Source organism: Empidonax traillii, unplaced genomic scaffold (genome assembly GCF_003031625.1).
Source record: "Empidonax traillii isolate 1590-97213 ecotype Southwest subspecies unplaced genomic scaffold, ASM303162v1 scaffold39:size2480183, whole genome shotgun sequence".
Taxonomy (NCBI): Eukaryota; Metazoa; Chordata; class Aves; order Passeriformes; family Tyrannidae; genus Empidonax; species Empidonax traillii.
The window spans coordinates 1145813-1168470 of record NW_020955232.1 but is presented as its reverse complement, the minus strand read 5'-3'; the positions used below and the strand labels follow the sequence as shown (position 1 = coordinate 1168470).

The 22658-nt window shown below is 41.9% G+C and overlaps 1 long non-coding RNA gene across 1 annotated transcript; it reads left to right on the top strand.

Moving 5' to 3' along the window:
* Positions 1-723: 723 nt before the first annotated feature.
* Positions 724-22231, top strand: LOC114054731. Its single transcript, XR_003570563.1, has 3 exons — positions 724-835; positions 16475-16525; positions 21770-22231. It is a non-coding gene; the product is annotated as an uncharacterized LOC114054731 (long non-coding RNA).
* The last annotated feature ends 427 nt before the right edge of the window (positions 22232-22658 follow it).

The following is a 22658-nucleotide window of genomic DNA, read 5'->3' as shown; positions in this document are numbered from 1 at the left end:
TTAATTCTCTTGAAATAGGTAGACTTTCTTTAGTCCTTCTGTATTTGTGGAATTTTGCATGTCCCTTCATTTCCTAGGTTTTGAGAACATTATTCTCTAATAGATTTGAACTATATTTATCTCATAATTTATATTTTCTCCTTGTTATCCTTTACCCTGACATAAATTGCTTTGGGGTGGATTGGCCCTTTGAGCTCTCTTGCTTTCCCTCTGTTTTCCAGTATTTCTTTTGATATGTTATACAAGAACACACATTTCACCTTGGCATTTGGCAGCACCTTCCCCTCTTATCTTGCATTCATGAGCTTTTAGAAATGTCCTGCAGTAGCCTTGCCTGACTGCTGGGTGTCTAAGGCTTTTAATAGTTCTGCTAAGTTTAATTGTACTTGATTTTGCTGCTTCGTTTTTATACGCATGCCAGACAGCTCATCCCCTCAAGAATGTCCTGAAGGCATCCTCTGCCATAATAAATAACAGAAGTGATAGTTAAAGTATACATATATAAATAAAGCTTGCTCTGGTGTGTGAGTTTGCCCAGCAAATATGAAAATGCGACCGAGGGCCTGCACCTCTGCATTCAAATCCTCGCTGCACAGTGAAATGAGCTGGAATGTGCTACAGTGATTTTCTTTGATAATGTCTGGTTTATAATTTACTTTTGGCTGAAGCATTCAGTGAGGGAAAGCCATTTGAATAGCTTTGTAAGAACGCTTTCTCTTTCTGGTGCTGCAGGCTGCAACTTTCACACTCTGAGACTAAATCCCTTTTGCGTCGTCCAGGTCCTGGGGAGAGACATTTATTTAAAAGTAGCTGAAATGAAGCACAGAAACAAACTGTAAGTGATTTTTGGCATTACAAGTGCAGTGACTGTAAAGCAGTGGCTCGGCTCCATACTTTAATAGGCTTTAACGTATCAATTATAGTGCTGAGTAGTAATTAGGGCAACACAGCAAAATGCAGAGTGACCTCTAAACTGTTCCAAAGTTGTGGGAACTGGTGGGAAGGGGGATTTGGGAGCAGACTGAATTCTGGTAATCATACCACAGGGTACAAAAGAGAAAATGTGACTATTAATAGTTGAACTTGGTTTCAGCAACGCAGGCAAGCCTTGTGGGAAGAGGGTGAATCTTCCCAAAGCGTGGAGGTAAGTAAATGGGCTGAGCAGTGGGTAACACTTCTGGGACCACAAGGAAGAGCGTGCTGGTCCTGCCAGCCTGCCCACTCCATTACATGAAATGTGTCTAAAAGCCCTGCACCACTCCACTGAGCTCAGCTGCTCGAGAGCCTCTCAGGAGGAGGGTGAAAGCTGAGAGCTGGGGAATTCTGCTTCTCGTTTCAGCATGGCCTAACGACACCCCCAAAAATTCCACGGTACAAAGGGATGCCAGGCCTCCAGATACGCTCCTTCCACCCTGCACTCAGATGCTGAAAATGCACTCATCCTGGCTCAGAACGGGTGCTCCAAAAATTTTGGAGGACAGAGGCACTGCACCCCCTTCATGGTAATAATGATAATGTTAAGAGCGATATAAACCACAAAATTACAAGTTTTCTTCTGTTAATGGTTGTTTTCTGCTCAAATTGCCCTGGAAACAGAGTGAAATGTCCGGTGGTACTGTGTATGTTTAGTTGTAGGGATGGCAACCTATATCCACGTGTGCCCTGAAAGGGCCAAAACCCAAACTCTTGTTTTCAGGGTGGAGTCAAAGCCCTGAAACACTTCTCCAATGTTTATAGCCAGTGATCAGTTCTAAGCTAAAGAAATATTTATTTTAAAGCGTAAACTGAGCAGTGTGATTTTTTTTTTTTTTTTTTGCCCAGGATATTCCTCTTGATGTTACTATTTTGATATGCCTAAGTTCATTGGTATAAATAGGGTGCAGTTGTCATCACATTTAACTATAAAAAGCCCTCCTCAGCTGACAGCATAGGTATCATAAAGTCACATCACCCCCTACTAAGCAATTTTCACTAGAGCCATATGTAAGCTTCTGAATGACAAGCCTGCCTTTCTGGCCTTGGCTGGCATATAATTTAGGAACAAGGGAAGAAGCAAAGATTTGTAGGCTTGACATAGAGCACCAATGAATCATATACTTGAAAACTTTATCCACTATAGCTGAAAACAAAAATCACATACAAGCCAAAAATGCAAAGTGGGCCCCCTGGATGTGACATGGCTTGGCTCACCTCCAGGAGGCTTCAGCAATCTCCTAGCACGGTTGGAAACGTGCCAACAAGTGTCCTTCACGAGGGTGGAGGGAATGAAATGCTCAAACAAGAACTAATTTCTTCATGTGAGATCTTACAGGGAAAAATGGCTGTACTATCCTCATGAAGAGCGAGATGAAAGCTTATCCCATTTTAGGACTCGGTCTTGTCTACCCAGCAGAGTACTTATATGGGCCCCATACTGTCCTGCCTGAGCGAGTCGTGGTCTTGAACACATATATTTTTGTGGGTAGGAAGGGCTGATATTTGTGCTTCAGCTGGTGAAGGCATGAATGGGAATGCAGTGTTACACCCCACACTGAGAGAATGGAAATTAGCACTGCTTGTCTCAGCAGCAGAGCAAGTCAGGAGGAGCGTTACTTGAGCGTATCTGAGCATAAAAAAAGTAAAGGAGAGGAGAGTCAGACTGTGCGAAGGTAGGGAGAACTGCCAAGACTCAACTGGATAAGTAACACGTAGTAAATGCTTAGAGTCACCTTGCCAGACAAATATTTGCCTTTCACTTTGAATGAAGACCAAATCATGTTCTAACTAGTAGGACCAAGAAATTCCACACATTTTAGTTAAGTTGAGTGTCCTGCAGAAACTCCATTGGTAAGTGTGTGAGGGCAGACTTTGGGGCTTTGCTGGACAGACAGGAGGAAAAAAAAATAACTCAGGAAGATATTTCAGTGCAGGAAAAAGATCAGAGGGAACACTGGAAGCTGGGAACGGAGTGGAAAAAAGCTTTGTAAATGAGTGTGGCTAAATACACCACTGTACTATATGGATAGACTTCATATGTAGCAATGGTCAGAAGGGTGGAATCCAGGAGCTGAAGAGATCAAAATCTCTGGAGAAACACTGGAGACAAGCTGCATTTCCTCCCTAAATCAGGTTATCTCTGATAAGTATATTATGGGAGGAATTAAAATCTAGACTAAAGACCACAGTCCCTGGACATTTCCAGTAATTTCTTGCAACCATGTAGACTTCCTTCTCTTGTTCAGTGAACCAAATGCAGAAGATGACAGCAGACAAAGGACAGTAGTAGAATTGTCCTTTTTGTGACAGATGTGATCTTGGTGTCATTATTTAAGGACTAAACTTACAGGCAGTATTCATTGTTCTCAGGCCATTTGTTCTGTCTTCTGTAATAGCTTTTTATGACCAATTTTTTAGAAACTAATCTTAAACTGTTACTAGGTTGTTACTAGGTGAGTAGCTCTGATTGGGCTTAAATGCGTCTAACTCAGTTTTAATGAAAAACAATACAAAAAAAGAGGGAGAAAGGCTGAAATGGACCAGCTACTTGATCATTGGGCTGTGCAAGATCGTTGGGCTATGGTGTGATCCCTGTTAGTGCAGACTACCCCTCTAGTTTTTTTTTTTTTACTTTAAAATGAGCCAGAAATGACACCTTCACAATTTCCCTAGGGAAACCTGGGATCCAGAGCTCTTTGCATTCAGTAGGAATCTTTCCACTGACTTTGATGTCCTTTGGACTAGACCTCATATTTCCACGGTATTTCTGGGATGTGTGTCTGAAATTCACTTGCTTTCCTCAAGCTTTCTCATGCATCATTCTGGCCAGCACATTTACTGCCATGGATACAGCCTGGTGCACAGTTACGAGTTCTCCAGTTTTTAGTCAGTAGCAAACACTGTCTGATAGTCTCTCTAATTTTCCTTTCCAGCTTCATCCCATTACAGCTCCTGTATCCCCTTGGGCAGCTGTGATTTCTCTCCATTCTAGCACCTGTGCAGTCACGTCTTGTGACCTTGTATCATGTATGTAAACATGAAAAAACTTAATTAAAATGAACAAATATATCAAATTGTTCCACAATATACAATCTAAGTACTCATGTACCCTTCAAAGGCGTATCTGAACCACCGGAATAACACACTGTTTAGCAACTATTAATTAAATGATGTTTATACAATGCTTTGAACATGTAAAGTGATGAGAGTTTCCGAGCATATCACGAACATCACTGTTATACAAAAATCAGGAATGTGCTGAACTTCTGTGAATCCCTCCCAATTACCAAAGATTCTGTGAGTTGAAGAGAATCAGCCGTGGCAAGCTAACAGATAGTCTTTCTTCCAGCTGGGCTGTTCTTTTGTCTCCAGAAAATGGTAAAAAGTGTAACTTCTTTTACCCATCTTGTTTATTTAAGCCCATTTGTCAAAGCCTACCGCAGAATGGTTATTTTAGCTTGCAGAAATCCTTCCGGGTCAGAAAGTCCTTTGGAAATCCCAGATGCAACTGCTCTCCCTTCCCATTCCCTCCTTTTAAGTCCTGAAAGTCTGTCAAAGTCTGGGCTGAATTCCTGAAACCAGTTGGAGTGTAGCTCTTCTTTTGTTCCCTGCTGCCAACTGCAGAAAGCTGCGTTCACCGGGTTTTGTAGTCACCAGCTTTAAAATCCCTAAGTCCCATTGCTTCCTTTGAATGGCAAAGCAACATTTTAAACCTAGGAATGACTTTACAGAGCTTTTCACTGGCGGTGTTGGATGGACTGCTGTGCTGTCTCTGATTTCAAGGAAGAATGCTTTAAGCAGCCCGTCTGTTTCTTAAGACTATGAGAGGTAAGGCTAAAACTTGCAAAATAACATCTGGAAAGCCCAGATCATTCTCTAATATAGAAATACTACATTCATCCTTGAGGTTTTAAGGCTATAAATGTAGTTCTATCGGTGTAATTAATTCAGCTTAAAGGGATGTTTTCGGTTTTTAAGTTATATACATTTAAACATGGTTTAAATGGAGAACTGCTTCAAGTGCTGTAGGGCTATTGAGTTTTACTGCACTCGAAGGTACTAGATGTTTGGTTAATTTTTGTCCTCTTACTATTCATCAGCAAATTAAATTACTGTTCTGCTTTCGGATAGAAGTACAATCCAATTCATTAATCATATTGAGATTTTTAAACCTGCACTAGTCTGTTACGACTTGTTCTTCATGAGGCTGAAAAATATTTCTTTCATCAGAATGGCTTAATGCCTATAAACATGTTCTAATTATATTTTCTTGGAATTAATCAAGTTCGTTATGTTTAGTTTGGGATCTACATATGAAGTGAATCTGAATTGTGAGTGTCTGCCACATTCCCTTCAGACATTAGTGATAAAAATATTGGTGTGGGATTTTCAGAAGTACTTGCTTTTGGCCTAATCCTTTTCCTCACACAGTCAGCTGGAGTTTTACCCTTCTTTTTGCAGTGTGGATTTTGGTAAAATATGAGCACTTCTCAAAACCTTATAGTTTTGCAAATTTGTCAAACAACCTAAGACAAAAAGTCTACACAAGCTGTCATTTAGAATGAACTGTAGTTATCCCTGCTTGGCTGGTGTTTTGCTTTTTTCCCCTAAAATAGAGGCTTAGTGAACATTTGGGATGAAAAGTGATTAAGCTTCAGTGTAGTCTGCTATCAGAAATTTGGGTTTTTTAGATGAGGAAAATCTGTCAGATACCTAGAGAATCCTTAGAGAATCCAGACTCAAAAAGTCAATGGGCTTATACAAAAAAGCCCCACTTGTACAGAAACTAAGACAATCTTTTTGATGAAAAGCCCTCTGAGAGGGAGATCTTCATCTCATTAGCTCAAGCACAGTTGTTTCCATTACAGCTTATTCACAAGGACCAAATCTTGAGGTCCTTAACTCAGCGTTTGGTCAGGTCAAGGAAAGCTTTTTCCTGAGTAAAGGCACCAGGATATGGCCAATCACAGATTCCTGATCTTACCCTATGGAAGGTAAATAAAACCATACTTCAGAACCGTTCAATGTTAAGGATTGTCCAAAAGGAAAGGGTTGAAAATGAAGGAAGAAAGTCTTGGCCCACCAACCCATCATCAGTGTTGTCAAATTCCATACCTTAGCAAGCCCAGCCTTATGACATGGTCAGGCAGTGTCCAGAAACACACCACCTACCAATTCAGGTGTTTCTTTCCCTTGGTTCTGTTTGGTTCAAGTGCTATGGAGTCAGCAGTGGAAGTGATGCAAGGGGATGGAATTCTGAGAAGTCAAGGAGCCAAAATAATTAATTTCCCGCAGACAATTGTGCCTATCAACATTTATGAATCTCGCTAATTGCATTCCAGCAGCTCTGAAGGCCCCTCACTGAGATCAGTGCCTGCCACTGTAGCAGGTAGATGGGATGTGTTTCCTCCCTCTTTGTTGTCTCAGAATTGGCTGTCTGGCTGCAGGTAGGTGTCTAGACTCCCACTGTAACCTGTGGAGTTATACCTACTGCCAGAAGCCAACTCACCATATCTGACCCATAACTGAGGTGTGATGAATCACCCTCTGGCTGTTCTTACCTCTCTCGATTGATGACAGGGAAAACCCAGATGGGTAGGCAACTCTGTGTTAAGAAGCTGAAATTGGATGAGATGGATCCCACCCAGGTTGCTCACACATTGCTAATTGCAATGTCAAAAGATCTTGCATGTACTTAAAAATATGTATATTTATAATAGGCAGCTCAGGCACAGGGTGGGCAACGGGACGTGGGAGGTAGGTTTTGGGACCTGGCCTGAACTGAGCAGATGTTGTTGTAGACCACACTGGGAATGTCCAACTGACCTTCCTCAAAGTCAACATGACTATGTCACCATGAGCTGTGCAGCTTGTGGAGCTCTGGGGGCTCCGCAGGGGAGCAGGACAGCAAAGGGTGAGGGAAGGAGCAAAAAACTCACGTATGTGGAGGTGGCAGTGGCAGCAGTTCCAAATCCCTCTGCTGTACCCACCAGAAAAGACTTTGGCTTTGCCTGAGTGTCAGGACATTTGCAACCACACCCAAGAACTCCCAGGACGAAAACTCGTCTTTATCTCCCCTACACCAGCTTCTAAGTGGTTTGACTGCAAACAGGTTCTACAGCTGATGCATAATTAAAAAGCCATTTTCATTCATTTCACAGGCAGTGCCCAGATTTCTCAAATGTCCATTTGTTACAGACTATCACAGATAGACCATTAAACTTGGCCCTGAGCTGTACTTCTATTCCTGCCTTTTGGTTAAGCACATGTGTTTCGCCTGTCAATAATTACAAGGAATTGAGTCTTGGCTCTTTTATTCTGGTAACTGCCCTGCTGCTGGAAAAAAATCTAACAGAACTGTCCTAGTGCAGAGTGTTCGACACTGTGACACTGCTTGCCATGAGAGATAGCTCCTTCTGACAAGTCAAATGCTGATTTTTATTGAAGCTAACAGTAAAACGGGAAATTGGTCTCTGCACTTCACTTAGGCAAGAAATCAGGAAGAGAGCCGCCAGCAGTCTCTGTTTCAACATTCTAAACTTTGCTTTACAACATGCTGATGAACCAGAGGAAGCCCTCTGATTATTAGAAATCCATATGGATTGCTGATGACTGGGGAAAATGTGTTATTTTTTCCCTCCACATGGAGACAAATCCATGTTTCATTGCGGGGAGCTGAAGCAGGAATTATTTTAGCCATTGCAACATGGCAGTGCAGTAAGCCTGGGCCAGCGATCCAGGATTTTAATCAATCCATGGAAATATCTTCTACAGAAGGAATGAAGTTTAAAGGAACAGAAGACATCATGGAGCTTGCTAGCTGTGCCTGACCCCAAGTCCTGTGAAATCACTGACCATGGGTTGACCAATGTGTTGCTGTGTGGCTGCTCGGTGCAGCTCCAGCACCTGGATTTTTGCTTGGGTGCCCAACAAAACCCAGGAATATTTATCTGAATTCTGCCAGTCTAATGCCTAAACATTTACTTTACCTTGCATTTTGATAATTTAAAATGAATATTCGTGTCTCATCTGGCAGGTGTCCAAATACATGAGATGAGCTTAGAAAATGGAGAAAATAAATACAGGGTGTAAAATATGGGACTTCTTTCATTCAGCTTCTGGCTTGTTAAAACCATTGTTCAGGTTTTCCTTCATAGGAAAAGTTAAAGTAACCCTAACCCTAACCTTAATGTTAAAAACATAGGTAAGTTAAAAACTTACAATTTCTTCTATTTTAAGAAAAAGCTCTGAACCTCATGCAGACACTTGTCTCCAGGGAGACCATTTAAAAAAACCAAAATACCAAGAAATGAGGGACAATTCAAAAGAGTTATAAGCAATGTATTAGTGTTAGAAATATTGACTGGCTTTTTTTGAATTTAATTTTCTGCTCAGCACTCCAAAGGCCTTAGGTACTGAAAGCTGCACTATTACTCATTTTATCTTTAAAGCTCTCCCCCTTACCACATCCTGTAAAAGCACTCAGGGTGTTGTATGGTAATTAAAAGGTGACATTAATATTTCCTGACATGCACTATAAAACATCTTCAATCAGGTTCCTGTAACTATCATACACATAAGAAAAGAAAAGGCATAGAGTATAAACCAAGAAAGAAAATGATTGTGAAGGTGGTTCTGTATCAGACTGTGCAAAGATTTCTCTGACTTTCTGCTTGAGTGTCCTTTTTTTTTTCCCCACAAAAAATAATAAATCATCTTGGTTTCCCTGCTTGTTCTTCCTCTTTGACCAAGACAGCTAAAATCCCCAGATACTGATGTTTTTCAGGCTTGTTTCCCATTTGCAGCCTCATGGGCAAACTACTCTCTCATACAAATAAAGGAATTTATTCCTTGGAGTTCAGATTTCTCCAGCCTTTGTGCTGTCCCAACCAGCGGCACCAGAGACGCCTGATTTGAAGTGCAGGGGTAATTTTTTGTGCTTCTGTTGTGATGTTTTGTAATGTGGGCTGTAGGCAAGGTGACCTGCCAGATGTTTGCATCACTTGTCCTTCCTACGAGAGAGAGATGTCTCTCAGAGCAGTGCTTTGTTGTGGAGAACATGGTTATAAAAAAAGGTCCTAAACTAAAACTGCTAAAACATCCATTCTTGCAGAAAGGTCCCAATGCTGTTTAGTGCAATTGAAAATGATTTTTTTGCCATGGGATTTGAATTTCTGCATTTAATTTGGGTTTTCTGCTTGTCTTGTTGCCCCTTTTTTCTCCCTACACTGAGTTTGGTATCTGCAACTTCCTTTCCATGTGACCTGCATGACATCTGTCTGCCAGCAATTTGTAGGCAGAATGATGCCAAGATTAAAAAAATAACTGCTAGGAAAGACGTCTCAGCTTAACAGACCCAGGACAGGTTTAGGCACAGATGTATGAAAACCTGAACCACACATATAAATACAGACCCACCCTGAGCTGATGTTTTTGCCCCGTATTTCAGGACATAGTTAAGATCTCACTTTTATCATCATGAAGAGGAACAGGGTATTTAGAAACTGTGGGATATAATTTAGAGTGTTTTATAGATGTGGATGTTGTCTGGTTGGGCTAACTTTACAACATCAAGACAACCTTTTCTAATGCAGTGCAACCATCACCCATTTATTGCAGGAGAAGCTTGAGTTTTAAGTTTAAATTCATGTGGTTCATTTAAGTGCTGTAACTGTTACAGGATTTTTTTACACACCAAAGTTCAAAAGAACAGCCATAGGGATGGACACACACATCAGTTCTGTGTGAATATGACAGTGGTTGGTACAAAAAGCTTCAGAGTGACATGAGGGATACAAACAGAGGCTGCTATGAGGTTACCTGCACTCCCTCATCATTTCCTTGTGGGTTGCACCTTGATTTCTAGCCATTAGAAACTGGATCAAGCCCTAAAGAAGGATGCTGAGTAATCACACCATAATTTTCCCTCTTGGTATCATTTCTGTCACTGTCTGGATATCCTCAGAAATATTCAGCCTCTTTTTTGATACTGTTAAGACCTCTGTGACTTCCTGTGGTCATTGCACCTGGATTTAAGCTATGTTCCCTTTTATTGGTTTTGGACTTGTTGCTTTTCCGTTGCACTGAATGTCATTTTGTTCTTCTGTGGCAGCAGCAGAGAGGTCAGAACACCTGCTCTGACCTCTGGGAATTTCACAGATATCAGACATACCTATGCAGGGCTGTTTCTAATCCTTCCAATCTTTGTCATTCACCTGGGAGTTTCAGCTATCCCTTGAACATTGTCTTCCCTCCCTCCACCCTTCCCCAAATTCCTCTTTCTTCCAAGTTCAGTGCTGTGCATTAGTTTCTGCTCTGCCATGCTTTGTTGTGTCAACCAAACTCCACACTAAGCAGTTCAGCAAAGCACTTTAGGCCCAAGGTAATCTTTGAACTCAGAACATACTGAAGGGCTCCACTTAACAGAGATCAGATCATTCATGTACTTAAAGATAAGTATTTGCTTAAGTACTTTGCTGAATTCAGGTCTAAACACACATATTAGATTCATCAGCTAGGACCCTTGACAAATTTTACCACAAAGGTGCCTATCTCTCTGCATTGACTATAAAGGGAGTCTAGATGACTAGTTTAAACTAGATAGCTAATCTTTAGACAGCTAAAATTAGGTGAGAGGAATCCCACCCTCTGTATCTGTCAATGGTGTCAGGCATTGATCTCTGTTGGGGGCCCTCTGTATTCCTGTGAGGCCATTAATGAGAACCAAAACTGGTGATGGGCTCTAGAGGTGGTGAGGAGGGAATTTCTGGCTCCCTTCCTCCAGCAGAACAGCACCCAGGTGCAGTAGGTCAGAAAGTTAATGGTTTATTTCATTCTCAGACCTGAATTCTGCCCTGCAACAACACTGGGCAGTTTTTAAATGATGCCTTGGCAAAGATGAGATTTTGAAGTCCGTGTGCTTCGAAGTGAGCTACGTGGCTGTCCCGCTGAAAAATTCCTCAGAAAACCTTCAGCCTTGACCTCGTGGTTCAAAGTTACAGAGATTGAGCTGAAACGTGACTTTAATGTTATCTAAGCTTTTTGTTTCAGTTTTGATCATTAAACTCGGGGTTGCCACATAGTCAGGAGTGATATTGGGTTTCTGCCAGATCTGCCAGTGTCACGAACACATGAGCCATTACGTACACAGTAACTCAAGAGTGTTGTAAATGCTGATGTGTCTGCAGGGTTGCCTTCTCTATAATGTAAAAAGTAAGTGAGAGTTGTCAGCTGCATACTGAAATAGTGCCTATGTGAAACACCATGGTTTTGCAATGACCAAGATTTGCGCCTCAAAACCCAGACTGAGGGTCCAGAGCAGCTGACAGAAGGGATGTACCCAGATTTGCCCTCCCTGGCTATAGGATGATATACTGCAAAGTATAGTAACCAAGATATGGTACGTAACTCCCTACGTGGCTTCTTCATTTTGGCTGATTATCAATTGCCTTGGGAGATTTATTGTAGCCCAAGCCTTGATTACCCAGTTCTGACTTTGCATAGCAGGATCTGCTTGACCATGAACAGAAGAGCTTAATTCTGGTGTAAAGAAAAGGAAATTTCTGAAGATATTCCTATTTTTCTACTGAGTTACTCTATTAAGAGCAACATATCTCATTAAGCTTCCAATGCTGTGTCACACCTTTAGGTCAGTTGCTTCATCTGGGACTCCTCGTGAGCACACTTTTGGGCAGGACGATGGATCTGTGGTCTTTGGCCAGGCACACAACCAAAACCAGGGCTTTGCAGCCTTACACAGAGGGTCAAAGACAAACACAAACCTATCTGACCTGGGGACATGCCTGCAAGGTGCAGAGGAGCCTTTCCTTGCTACACGGCAGCTTCAGTCCTCGGTGTGTACTGTGGAGAAAGGCTCTGTCATTGGGAGTTCACCAAACTTTTTTCCTCCCTTTTTCCCCCTTCCCTTCACTCATTCGCTCCCTTCTGCATGCCTCTGTTGCTTTGTATTTGCTTTCCACATCAGTCCTCCAAACAGGAGCCTTTCCTCTGTGAGCAATGTTGGCATCACGAATCTAGAGATGCTGATCTTCGCCCTGCTCATCCTGGTCAGAAGGTCCTCCCTACAATCTTCTCCAACTGGTTCCCCACAGCAGAGCAGAACAGAACAGCACAATCAGCCTGGATCTGAGACAGCGTTTTGACTTCCAATAAATGTTGCTCTTCTTACGTGATACTCAGTGTTCCCTAACTAAATGTCACTAATAATAATGGCAATCCTTGGAATGGAAAGACTTGGGGTTTCCACCGTGAAATGGTTCATTTAAAAATAATAATAATAAAAAAAATGAATCAGAAACTCACACTTCTTGAAGCCAAGAACATTATGTTGGCATTGATGCATCAGAAGGGAATTAGGAAAGTCTCTCCTGGGCTGCAGTGCTTCCTGGCTGATCTGCAGGATTCCTGTGTGTTCCCCACTGGGACCTGCCCCAGACACAGGCAGGGTAATTCGACAGTGGAGGATCAGATCACTCGGTCTGTGCCCTAGGAAAGAAAAGCTTGTGTCCTGACAATGGATTTGAGCAGCACAGTCTGGGCAATACATCGAGGCATTAAGCTGTGCAAGAAATGGAATGTCATAATTACTGAGATTTGAAGGGGAAAAAAAATCAGCATGGGAAGAGTTACCCCCCCCCTTTCTCCTCCCCCCAAAGCATGTCATTTCTTAACTGTGCCTCTGAAGTGTTAGTTTGCTTTTGGCATTTTTCCCCTTTATCTAAACCTCTCAAATAAGCCCTAATGACAGCATGAGTTGCATGTTACTTCATGTACTGCCTTGCAAAGCACTGGAATTCCTTAGGTGTCTTAAATTATGGGCTCCTTTATGACAAATGACTTATATTCTGCCTGATATTTACTAATATACTGCAAACAGCACATATATTGGATAGGGTTCATATCACAATTACATAGGTATTCATTAGTCTATTCACAGTTAAAACCTTGTGTTTTATTGAAAATGGACGTAAGAGTCTAATGAACTCTCACATGGGACAAATACAATGAGTATATTGGTAGATCTGTATGTCACAATCAGAAAAACTAACTATATAAACCCTTACCAAAGCTTCACTCCCAATTTAAGCTCCTTCATTCCCCTGAATGAAAGGATTTTTGATAATAAGTTCTTATTAAAATTTCCTTTGATTTTTCTACTTGGATCCTTTTTTTTTATTTCATGGAAAACTCTGTCAGACTTTTATCCAACATATTTTCATTAGGTTGGGACCAGAATTTATTAGAAATAATACAAAAAAAGAGCTAATCTCAGGGAATTTTTCTTCCTGGGAAAAAGCAAAAAGATCTGAGGAGTTTCAGCTGAACAACAGCTATTATGGGGCCATTCCTCCCCTGGCCTATAATAGGTTTTGTCATTTAAACTTTTGGAAACTGGGAAAGCAGGAATATTTCTCTACTGCAATAGAAATTTATATCTACTTTGCACATGTCTAAATGAGCACAGGAGGGACGCAGTGGTGGGAATCTGGACTGTGGATCTGCACAGTCTGGACCACTAAGCTTTTTCACTGATTCCCAGAGTGAGGAATGATTGCTCTGACATTTTTTCCCTCCTTTCAGTACTGAAATTCTTATGAGAAATCCAAAGCTGCTATTTTTGGCAGGCATGAACAGCATGATTTTTGGTACCTTACTTAAAAATGTAATAATTTCTTTTTTTAAATTGCCACAACAGTTTTATGGTCCTCAACCCTTCTAAAATGTTTCAAGCATTAAAAAAGAAGCCTATAAACTAATGAAGAGGGCCCTTAGTGCAACATCCTGCTCTCCACAATAGTAAAGTCACACAGAATATTAAGCCCTGAGAGATCAAACACTTAACACTCTCACTGATACAAAGCCAAATTCTGCTCTCATTTGAACTACATAAAATTTAGGCCAGTGGACATGAAAAATACCCCAAACCTGCAGTTTTCATGCTAATGAAAATAAGTCATAATACCTGAGAGATCTTTGCAAGTGTGGGCACTACTTCTTGACCTCTTCTTTTTGGGTTTGTTCCTAATTCAGTAACGTTGAACATGACTTTAACTGTATGGAGCTGCCAGCTCTAAGAACTTAGGTCAGAAAAAGTGCTATGTTTTGGTTTGTGGTGTTGGGTTTGTTTGTTTGTTTGTTTGTTTGTTTCCTGGGTCTATGTATTTATTCCAAATAAACCAATTGGACTTAAGCACATTATTTAAAGGGAAACAATTTCTTGTGACTGTGCTGCTCTGATTTGGGCTAAATGGGAATCTCAGAAACTTGTCAGTTGTGCATACTGACATTTTCTGAGGTATTTGTAGGTGAGCTTTTATTAACAGCTCTGTCCTTCAGTAGAGGTTAATAAATCACCGTTGAATTTGCAGGCACTCTCAGAATAGATAGGAAGCCAATTGGGCTCTGAAAGATTACTCCTCTATTTGTTTAGCCACTGGCTCTTTGGTTGTAACCGATAGGTTTTAGAGCTGGGAACGCTGCATTTCCCTCTATGCTTTAGTTGACTTGTTAGAGATTGTTGTTTGTGTTTGATAAACGAGAGGATGATGAGGCACTGGCTAAATGCGGGGGTGGTTTTTTTTTTTTTTTTATCTGAAAAGGTTAGAGATGGGAATTCCTCAAGTAGGCAAAGCCACTGGCTTCTGGCAATGAGTAACTGTTTTGTCTTGGATGCAACCTGAGCTCATTAGTGCTCTCTCTTCCCTTCACACATTCACACACACCCTCTTGGGTCAGCTCCAGACCCGCGTGATGGCTTAGGGGGAGCCAAACTGCTGCTTCTCTTCACTTGGCTCAGAAGTCTCAAAGTGTGTAAAATGCACGTGTGTATCCTGAACCCCCAGCTGCCTGAGAGCACACTTGATTGCACTGGAAAATGTGCAAAATTGCAAATGGAAAGGTGCTAAATGTGCAAAAAGTGGAAAACGTGGGGAAAAAGGTGTGGGGGGGCGAGCCTATCTGAGGGCTGCAGTTTAGAGAAGTGTCAAAATGGACCAGGCAAATTTAGGGGCCACATTTGTGTTCATGTGGGGGTAAACACAGGAGCAATTACATGCAGTTTGCTGCAGCACTAAACAGAGAGTAAGTATTGGACTTACTGTGCTGTGTGCACTTGGCTCCTACGTCCTGACTGCCAGCCTGGAGGCTCGTGTGTGGATACCCAACAAAATAAATTGTGTGGACAAATTATTACAAGGAGTAAATACCCCTGTTTTTTCTGAAAGTCTGTAGTTAAGTGCACATGTCGGGAAACATTTCAGTTTTAAAATCCTATTGCAAATGCTGAGATTTGGACATTGCTCTATTGTGAGATGGTTTGAATTTGCAAGCTGTCTTCAGTTTGGCTTTTCTGCCTTACATAGAGGTTATTTTTGATAGGTGCATAATCTAAAAAAATTGATTTGAATGTGGTGATTAGAAGTGGGTCGAAGAGGCAGGGATGTGAATTGTACCATGGGAGTGTTTGGAGCTTGCATGTTAGCTAGTAGCTCCCAAAAGGCCCTTCAAATAAACAGGCAGTAACTGCAAAAAGATTGATGGTTTGGCAATCGAAGTGGCCACTGATCAAAAGTTGCCCCCTTGTTGGTGGAAAGGAATGGGTTGAGTGACACTGGGCTGCCTGAATTGTAAATTATCTTAATGAAGAGTAAATGTGTAGTGTGAAAAATGAAATAAACCAGCTTTTTTTCCCCTTAGGCTTATAAAGGATTATTTCCCTGGTGAAAGCAGATGTTTAATTGCCCAAGACCAGAAGCACAATAACACATGGCTGGTCTACCTGTTATGTTACAGCTGCGTGTGCTGCATGCTAAACCTGCTGTGTTACAGCTGCAAACGGCATCTGTTCACAAGGTAACTGTGAACGGTGTCATACTGTCTAAAAAATCAGACCTGCCTGGTACAGTGGGGGAACAGGGAAGCAAATGTAATTCTTGCCGTTATTATGAATACCTGCATAGAAAGAGTGGGAGTAAGCCCAGTACAACCTCCCACGGGATTGTAGGACTGTGCAGCAGCGCTGATAAAGTCACAAGGCGTGCTGGAGCAGTGGAAGGAGAAGGCACTTCTTTAAGACAAGTAGCATGGTCAGAACTTAGAAAATCATACATTAGTTAAAATTTGTACAAGCAGTTTGTTGTTGGGTTAGTCTGAGAGCTGAACTGCAATCCCTCCTGTTAGTGTTTGCAATGGGCAATGGGAGATAGAGCCAGCATGGCACTTCCCAAGCCAGGACTTCCAGGACAAATATATTCCACCTTTATTTCTTCTCAGGGCAGGGAAGGGGGGAGGAATCACCTCGCTCTTGGTGCAGCTGGCAGTGATGTTACAAGAAGCAGAGGGACATCTTGGCACCCTGAGTGACTCTTGCAGGGACCAAGCCAGTAAAGATTAACACCTGTTTCCAACAACCACATGCTTAACTATCAACTTCCTTCCACAAAACTAATTTTTTTCCTCTCTCTTTTTGTTTTGTTTCTAGCAGCACACAGTTTTGTTGACAGCAGAGGCTTGTGGTGCCCCATGTGTCCTGGTAAGTCTCTCAAACGAGTAAGCAGACATACTTAGCTTTGGAAAGTCTTCCAAGGTAAATGATGTAGGACACTTGGGATGTCATCATGACACATGGTTTGTGAGACTGGAAATCTGAACTTCAGGTCCAACATACACAAAACTCCCCCAAGCCTCCAGTTTAGGACAAAAAAAATACCTTTGAATGTGTTTGATGATTAAGCTGGTTATTTTTATTTGAAAATTGTGTCCACCTTGCTGGGCCTGAACCCCTGGGAGAGCCCAAGGAGAAAGGCAGTAGAAAAAGGAGGAAAAAAAAAAAAAAAAGCAAGGCCTTGTGAAAGTCACAAATGAGGGAAAATATGCAATATTCACTTATTTCTGCTTGTAGAGCTTATTTCTATTAATGCACAGTCTCAACAATAGCTGGTTGCCACGATACAGGGTGGTTGCCAGAGAAGGTGCAGAGTAAGGAGGTGAATAGGATTCAGAGTGCTCCAGGGAAGTATAAGATTTTTATGGTTTTTCAACATCTGACCTCCTAAAAATCTTTTTCTTTGCGTTGTCTTTGATGGATGGAATTGAAACTCCCTGTGGAAATGAGATGTCACTGCCATTGTTTTGGCACTCAGCTCGACAACCGCCCTCCCAACTCCCCTGGGATCAATAGTGATAATTAATATTGGGATGAATACAAGTAGCACCAAGCATTGCCCTGCCATGCTTCAATGACAGACACGTTGTTTCTGAAACAATAGGATGCTTTGGCTGGCATCCTACTGGACTCATTCCTATGTTTTTCAGTCCTCAGGTGGCAGTTATGGCAAGAAAGGCAGCTCCTTTTGGCTTACCCTTAAAATGTACCATTTCTCTTTAGGTGAGTATCTGAAAAGGAGCTTAGAAAATTCATCAAAGCTACCCTGTACACTGATAACTACCTGGATATGGGAATGAAGACAGTGTTTAAAAGGGAAGTTTCAGAAATAATGGAGATTGACTCCTCACTTCCTCAGTGTCTTTCTGCTCCCTCCCAAGGTCAGTGCTAGTGCCAGCTCAACATCTTGACCGTACTCTTTAAGCTCCTGAGTAAACTAGTCATGTCAGAGATCACTCACATCTTTCCTACCTTTCCATGAGGCAGTTTTATTGTGATATGACACAATTCAATGGACTGTAAGGGAGCCCTTCTGAGACCCAAAGCCTCCAAATGCAGAGTAGTGACAAAGAAAGCATTGCAGCAGTCCTGTCTCACAATAAATGAGATAACAAGCACGGAGACAACAGGAACCTCACAGCAGAGCTGCCCATGTCAGCAAGATCATGTCTTGCTGTGAACCACCTTGAGTGAGGTGAAGAGAGCTCATGATCTGTTTGAAGGCCCAGGCCACCCATGGTTTTCTTGAATCATCTTTGTCTCTCCAATTTTTCTCTTTTCTAGGCTGAAAAGCTCAGTTCCTCCTGGTCATTCCTCTACTCAGATTCAGAAAATGTACCGTTATGGCTCTGTTGTGTATTTACTCATCTTCTGTGAGTGTTTGGGAGGAAAGTCTTAAAGGCTATTTTGCAGACATGGTCTATCACCTGACAGTAATAAATAAAAACATGGATGCACCTTGATTATGAAGGCCAATCAACATCCCTGTGACAAGGAGCATGTTTTCTGTTGCTGTCGTACACTGTTCCATCTCTGCCCTTACCAGCCCCATCTTCACGCGCTTTGGCCGCAGTCAGAAGGCTCACAGGCCTTTCCTTTCCTCTACCAGTGTGCAACACTGCCCTCAACGAAATCAGGACACAGCAATCCTCCTCTGAACGTGACCTTTCCTTTCAGCTTGTCCCTGGCAAACACAACTTACAAACGGTTCAGTTTCCTGCTGGCTCGGTGTAAATTTTCCAGTGTGGGGACTTCTGTCTGGTGTTGCTTTGCAGCACGAAGCTAGCAGGGGTTAATGGCTCAGGAGGGACAGAAACTCTGCCAGGTTAAACTTTTGATGCATGATCCCATCACGTGTCAATCAAAATAGCTCTGCAGACTGATTTCTTCTCCTCTTCCCCAGTGATGATGATAGTTGGGCCCTGTCAAATAAGCACGGAGAAACCCCAAATGCTCCAGCCCTGTGGGTACAGGAAGAACAAATATTTCTGTTATCAGCGGAGCAGGGGAAGGGTAGTGCAAGGATATTTTGCTGACAAACTCAACTCATTGTGCAATTAATTGGCATAGCCTGACACCTTGTATTCATTTGCATACGTTTAAATGAATTAGACAAGTCCTAATGCCAAAGCTGTCACCCAAACATTTGTATTTATACAAATACGCTCACCTTTGCTAAAAAGGTCATAACTTTCAGCATGGACTTTGTCTCTCTTTCACTTGATTACACCTATCTCCTCATATAGAGAGTTTTAAATTATTTATATAGGATACCTCGATCCTTATAATATTTCTAAATGAAGCATAAAATCAAGAATTGTCTCACATATTTTAAAACACACAAGCTCCATTACTGTTTTATAATTGCTAATTAACAGATAAATGTTTAGTACTCCCACATTTTTTATCCTCCAGATACAGCAAAGCAAACAGATTAACAGAGGAAACCTGAGGACTGCAATATCTGTTTTATGATAAGAGCATTTAGTAACTTAATCCCTACTACGCTCGGCTCTCAAAGACAATGTACTAGTGGTTATGTGATACAGAATAATGAACTGATACAGAGGTACATTTGTGTTGTTCTCTGGTTAGAGTAGGAGCTGAGACTTAGATTGTTGGTTTGGTTTTTTTTTTGTTTGTTTGGTTGGTTTTTTTTTGTTGTTGTTGTTTGTTTGTTTGTTTTAAACTTGCTACTAGTTTAAATGACTTGTCTAAGGCTGTAGAATAATTTCAACCATTTTATAAGTATTGTGCTACAAAATGGAGAAAATTCAAAAACCCCTCTCAGATGTGCACCCTTGGGTACCATTGCATGGGGGCGTCATCATTATTAGACTAACATAATAACCTAATGCCAATGCCTGGTATAAAAAGTAATGATAATTAGCAGTAACACAGGATGGCAAATAATCATCTTCAGGTGACAAATGCAGGAAACCTGAGAAGAACTGAGAGGGGAGTGGGACTTCTTCAGTTACTTCTTAGGACTAATTACCTAATAAACCCAGGATGTGATTGTGTGATACTGAGTCATAGATTCAACGTGAGACGCTGTGCTATATTAGAAGATGAAGTAAAAAGGTATTTTGAGTCTCTCTGGCCAGAGGTAAATCTCTTATCTAAAAACCCCACATACATTATGGTTTCAGATATCTGCATTTTTCTAGCCTAATTCTTGATTATTGCAGAGGATTTGTTTAGCATGGGACTCTTCCCAAAGCACCACCACTTAAAGTCTCCAGCTTGCAGCAACGCACTTTCTATTTTGGCAAGATGAATCTTCTGGTATCTGCATACCTCTCCTGTTCCTTCCTTCCTGTAATTAGGGGTAAATCTGCTCCAGGACCTGTTCTTTTGTAGAAGCACCATTTTTAGAGCAATACATCATTGGCAAGTCATGACACTAACAGATCCTTGGAGAGTGCTGCCTCTCTAAAGAGATATAGTATCACCTTGATCACTGCTAGACACCACTCAGGAAAGAGCTCCATCAGTTGGTGAGGAAGCAGGAATAAACTCATTTTAGCTATAAAGATGCAGGTTGAACCTGCTTATCAGTGAAATAGCCTCAATAATTTATGTCCATTTTATTTCTTCCTATTTGCCCTCAACGCTTCCAGTAACCCTACTTTGATTTTAGGGATTCAAGCTGAGCTAGATGGATACCTAATGTTGGGGGTTTTCCCCCCCTAGAAATATTTATTTGCATCTGAAAATTATTCACTTCCAATTTTGCACTTCCTGTGCCTTTGCGTTCCACGGACATTGGGTCGATATTTCTGTATTGACACAAATGTTTGCAGAACGCAAACATCAGAAGGAGTTGGGTCTGTGCCTCCTTTCATGGGACAGAGGAATCACTTGTGTTTACATGTCAAGACTCTTTTTCTCAGTCTAAGCACTCGCCCATAAAGAGGTTTGTGAATTGGTTACTGATCTCAGCCCTGGAAAGCTACAGATGAGAAGCCAGTTGTTTCAGAAACTGCTGTTCCACAGACCAGTGTGGTCCCCAAATCTTGTCTTTCTTTATTTAAGATGAAGATCAGCTGATCAAGGTGCTGAAAATAAACCACGTGACAAAATTGACCCATTCATCAGCACAGTGTAGAATATTGTCCAACAGCCAGAAGGCATTAAAAATATTCAAAATAGAACTGAAGATACTAACATAAATAAATGTGAAAAGAGCCACAGGTATATTAGTGTAAGAGCATTTTTGGGGTGCTTTTCTGTGTTGTTGGGGGGGTGATTCAGAATAACTAAATGAACATTCTCAAAGGTGGTTGCTTAAGGAGCTCAACCCCAGTGACAAAATTAAATGTCCAAAGCTGGAACTTTGAATACTGCCAACCTCTTGGTAAACTTGACCTCATCTTTAGTTACCCAGAACCCTCTTGAAGATGCAGATGCTGGAAAATGAAACCACTTTCCGTGTCATGATGATATTTCCCCTTCTTACTGATACCCGGAAGGAAACCCGATGGATTAACAGATCGGTTGTACCGTCAGGATGATTCACGGGATGATGTCCCCTTGGTCCTGCCATGTGCCTTGCTCTTTCATCAGCTGCATTGCCTTGCTGCCTGTCCATCCATCCATCCATCCACCCACCTACCCACCCACTGCAGCAGTGCGAGCTGAGCCAGCCCTGGTGTCTTGTATTGTTCTCAGCTGAACTCAGAGCACGTTCGGAAGCAACACCCAGAGCCGGGATTTCCTCCATGTCAGCACACAGAGGGGCTCTCCGCTGACTCATGGACTGGTCCCAAAAATAGCAGGTTCAGAATAGAAACCTTCGAGCCCTTTCTGTCCTGGAGAACAATGCCTCACACTTTTTTTCTTCCTGAGTATGAAATAAATCCCCTTTTTGCTTCCAACTTGGCAGTGTTAAGCTGGAGGGGCTTGGTCCAGTGCTCAGAGCACCTGACTGTGCTCTCGAGGAGAGGAGTCAGTCACTGGGACTCGAATTCTCTCATTCTCAGCAGGGATGTTATTTAGTTCATTCTGATCAGGGCTGTCTGATTTTTCTGGGGGGACATGGGAACTTAAAACGGAAAGAGATCCAAGCAAAGACTTCTCTTCATAGCCTGTTTTTTTATCTTTTTGCAGGGCAGTTTTAAGGACCCAGACAGGACCAACAATGAATACAGGAAGAAAAAAGAATATTCATGAAGCGTAAGATCCCTCACACAACTGAAGTGCCCATGGGTTTTTGGAGTGTTTGTTTACTTTCTGTTGTTATTTATAAAATGCCTAAACATCTGTCAAGCCCATCTGAGAAAGAGCAAGACCCTTCTATGTATAACTGTGTTGTCAGTGCTTTACAAATCCAGTAGCCAAATCTCTGTGGGTTGGCAGCTGCTGGTGTTCCCTGTACCAACCCAATTCCTGTTGGGCTGCAAGGGAGTCCTCAGGGAACAACATCGACAGTGGGACCCCAACCTGTCAGCCCTTCTGTTGCTGGCACCCATCGCTCGTGCAGCCTGGCTCCTCTACAAGCTGGCAGCATTCTGATTTTGGGAACTGATCTGCTGGATTTTAGCCACTTACTGTCTGTAAGGGCTTATCCAAACTGCATCTCTTCAGCTGAAGACAAAGCTGGGTTGCTGGGCTAAGACATATACTCTCTCAGCGTTGGGTAGGCAGTCTAACAATATCAGAGATGATTTTCACAGCTTCAGATAATTTTCAGAGCTTCATTTCTTCAGTTATTCTGAGAATACTGGTCTTGTAATCCCATGTGAGAATGCTTTCAGGGAGCCAGGTTGTTTCCTCAAGGGAGATGGTGACTGCCACACAGGGAAACAGAGTAAACCATGCCCCAATAAAAAGTAGTCACAAACACTGGAGAAAAGCATTTTAATATATCTCTCCCTGGAAAGTAGGAGAGGTGAGATTGAACTGGATGCTTTTTAGAGAGAAAATCCCAAATCTTCTCTAAAGTATGTGTTGAAGTTTTGAAAGTCTTCCACTTCCCCCTCCTCCTTTCCCATCTCTA